Source organism: Octopus bimaculoides, chromosome 15 (genome assembly GCF_046866305.1).
Source record: "Octopus bimaculoides isolate indiv1 chromosome 15, ASM4686630v1, whole genome shotgun sequence".
Lineage (NCBI taxonomy): Eukaryota > Metazoa > Mollusca > Cephalopoda > Octopoda > Octopodidae > Octopus > Octopus bimaculoides.
In genome coordinates this window covers 13188760-13193043 of record NC_142942.1, presented here as the reverse complement: position 1 = coordinate 13193043, position 4284 = coordinate 13188760, and the positions used below count along the sequence as shown (strand labels likewise).

At 33.7% G+C, this 4284-nt stretch overlaps 1 non-coding gene across 1 annotated transcript; it reads left to right on the top strand.

Moving 5' to 3' along the window:
- Positions 1-3794: 3794 nt before the first annotated feature.
- Positions 3795-3901, top strand: LOC128249560 (U6 spliceosomal RNA). Its single transcript, XR_008265673.1, has one exon. It is a non-coding gene; the product is annotated as a U6 spliceosomal RNA (small nuclear RNA).
- The last annotated feature ends 383 nt before the right edge of the window (positions 3902-4284 follow it).

Sequence of the window (4284 nt, the reverse complement as noted above, 5' to 3'; positions counted from 1 at the left end):
CACACATAACTCTAGAAACAATGAAGCCTTTAACATTATCATTCAAAGTCTATCCATCCTCACAAGAGATAAAACAATAAACAAAATTTTAGACTCACACAAAATTATCAAAAGCAAAATGCTACTTAAATCTTTGAAAAAAAATATTATCCAGCGCAAGACTATATCCATTAACAACAAAACAAACAGTCAAAAAATGTGGTCGACCTAACTGTGGTACTCGCCCCCCACTTTTTGGAGGATTCAGAGTTCCTCTTTAAACAAGGTGAAATATTTAAGATTAAATCAAATTTCACCTGTGCCTCGGAAAATCTAATCTATGTCATTACATGGTTAGGGTGTGGTAGTAATTATATTGGCCAAACAGGAATACATGCATATATACATACATATATATATATATATATATATATATATATATATATATATATATATATATATATATATATATATATATATATATATATCTGTGTGTAGATGCATACATACACACGCACACGCACACACACACACACACATATATATATATATGTAGATGTATACATACACATATACATATATAGATACATGCATATGTAAACGGATTAGAAATTTGAGATCATTGGCACCACCCACATGCTAGACCCTCTTAAAAATGGTTTAGTTTTACACTCGGATACATAGTTTGTTCTTTTCTAAATGGCCCCATGAGGGTCCTCTTCCAATTGCCGAAGTAGCAAGTTATTAATTATCCTTGAAATTATAAGCTATAGAATTAGAACGAACTTATTAGATAATGTATTTATGATTATTAGGTTTCAAATGGAGCTGACCTTGTTCTTTCACTGTGTTGCTGTTTCTCTCTCTCTCTTCCTCTCTCTCTCTCTCACTCACTCTCCCATTCTCGCTCGCTGATCCTCACCCACTTCGAGTCTTTCTCTCTATCTGACCTGTGGTTATGAGTGACTGTGTGTGTGCTCATGTGTGTATGAATACACACACACACACACACACACACACACACACACACACACACATATATATATACATATATATATATATATGTGTGTGTATACATATATATGTATACACATATATATGTATATATATATATATATATATATATATATATATATATATATATATATATATATATATATATATATATATATATATATATATATATATATATACATATATGTCATGTATATAATTTTTAGTGTATATATATGTATACACACACACTCACATACATACATATATATACATGTATATATACGTATGTGTTTATGTATTCGTGTGAGCATACACAAAAGCGAACCCGTTATTATGTATGCCTGTCTACAAATATATCTATACATATATACATAGCAACTTTAGAAAATATGAAATATTAAAAGTAAACGCATCTGGTTTTCTGATCTGACGGTTACTGTTGACTGTTAACTCTCGTCAAGGAAAAGTTCAGTTCAGTGGTTGAATATTTCATCAAACATCTTACTTTTGATATGCAATTTCCATTCTAGATACCCTAGGGTCAGTTACGTTAAACGCACTGAGCCATTATACAAAGTATTGGTAAGAGTCAGATGGTTCGCCTTTAAAGGTTTCCTGTATATCATTTATCCTACGCTTCGTAATATTTCATTTTATAAAAGCATTTAGAGTAATGTCTGCCTTGGTATATATATATATATATATATATATATATATATATGTATATATATATATATATATATATATATATATATATATAGACACATGAATGTGTGTCTGTATACACATAATAATATCCATCATATAGATATATGTATTCACATATAAATATATTTATGTATATAAAAACAAAAATCATAAACATAAATATTTCTACACATGCATACACACATGCGAGCGCGCACATATATATGTGCGTGTGGACATGTTTTTCTATTTGTTTATGTGTTTATATATAGATGTATTTACTCTATGCGTGGATATATAATATCTATCTATCTATCTATCTATCTGTTTGTCTGTCTGTCTCTCTCTCTCTCTCTCTCTCTATATATATATATATATATGTATATATATATATATATATATATATATATATATACACACACACGCACACACATATATAGACAGACACACACAGATAAATAGATAGATAGATAGATAGATAGATAGATAGATAACTATGTATATGTAATGTGTGTGTGTGTTGTATGTGTATCTGCGCGTATATGAGTGTGTTTATGTGTGAGTACATGAGTGTATTTATGTGTGCGTATATATGTGTGTGCTTTTATATAATCCTGTGCTTGTAGCTTTGATATATTGCTGAATTTTCTTATTAGAATAATAGAGATTCGTGCTTACCTTGTAATATTAGTGTTCCCATGTTAAGGCAAATAAACTGCAGCACAATAATACATTATTTTGGATTATACCTTTCAAAATACTACTTATTCCAATATTACTCTTTTCACATAGAAACACGTTTATTCCTTCCATTGATAAAGGATTAATCTTACGACTGCTTTTAATCTAGCCTCATTGAGCAAATATTAAATCATCTTCCACTGTCGCTGGTTTAGTTCAAGCAAAGTCCTTAATTTAGCTTTATTAGCCAAATATTATATCAACAATATATTTTTCTACCCTAGGCACAAGGCACGAAATGTTTGGGTAGGGGTCCAATCGATTAGATCAATCCCAGTATGCAACTGGTGCTTAATTTATCGACTCCGAAAGGATGAAAGGCAAAGTCGACCGCGGTGGAATTTGAGCTCAGAACATAAACACAGACGAAATACCACAAAACATTTCGCCCGGCGTAAAAACGTTTCTTATTTCTTTATTGCCCACAAGGGGCTACACACAGAGGGGACAAACAAGGACAGACAAAAGGATTAAGTCGATTATATCGACCCCAATGCATAACTGGTACTTATTTAATCGATCCCGAAAGGATGAAAGGCAAAGTCGACCTCGGCGGAATTTGAACACAGAATGTAGCGGCAGACGAAATACCACTAAGTATTTCGCCCGGCGTGCTAACGTTTCTGCCAGCTTGCCCCCTTCTATAGCCTTGTCTACACTAGGCACACGGCCCGAAATTTTTGGGGAGGAGGCCTGTCGATTAGATCGACCCCAGTACGCAACTGGTACTTAATTTATCGACTCCGAAAGGAAGAAAGGCACAGTCGACCTCGGTGGAATTTGAACTCAGAACGTAAAGACAGACGAAATAACGCTAAGCATTTCGCCCGGCGTGCTAACGTTTCTGTCAGCCCGCTGCTTGTATATCAACAATATATAACAATCTCCAGTAAAATGTTAACGTATTTCCTTTCATCTGTCATTTATTTTGCTACCGCAGATATGCCTCCTTCTCGGAAATGTTTTGCTCTGATCCCTCTCTGCCTTTACTACTCTGTACTATTCGTCTAACTTCTGTTCTCTTTATTGATGTCACTTTACCTATGTAAATGTATGTGGTATAGTAAGTTAGCTACCTATCTATCCGTCCATTCATCGGCCCGAGGCTATAGCAGAAGACACTTTCACAAGGTGCTACGCAGTGGGACTGAAACCGGAACCATGTAGTTGGAAAGCAAATTTCTTACCATACAGCCATTCCTGCGCCAAGTTAATTCATATTTATTGTACACTTGCAATACAATGAGAGCTATAGCAGCCAAATCTCTCTCAAGTCACATATCCTCTTAGTAGTAAAGACACATTTGATGGTATTCCGTATCATAAAAATAAAATAATAAAATAAAATAGAAGTGAAATTGTCATGGATTCGAACATAACTTTAAACAGCGGTTCTAGCTACGGCGGTACATATTCTAAAATTGGAAGGATACAGAGAGGATTAGCATGGCCCCTGCGCAAGGATGACACGCAAAACGGTGAAGCGTTCCATATTTTTATAGGCACAGGAGTGGCTCTGTGGAAAGTAGTTTGCTTATCAACCACATGGTCTTGGGTTCAGTCCCACTGCGTAGTACCTTGGGCGAATGTCTTCTTCTATAGCCTCCGGCCGACCAAAGCCTTGTGAGTGGATTTAGTTGACGGAAACCGAAAGAAACTCGCCATATATATATATATATATATATATATATATCCACCCCTAGGGGTCAGCCACACTTAAGTGGCAATATACTACACTTTATCGTGCAGTTACTGTTAATACTTCATTTAGAGAATTAACATTGCTATATATATATATATATATATATATATATATATATATATATATATATATATATATATATATATATATATATATACATGTTATGCCTTTGTGTCTGT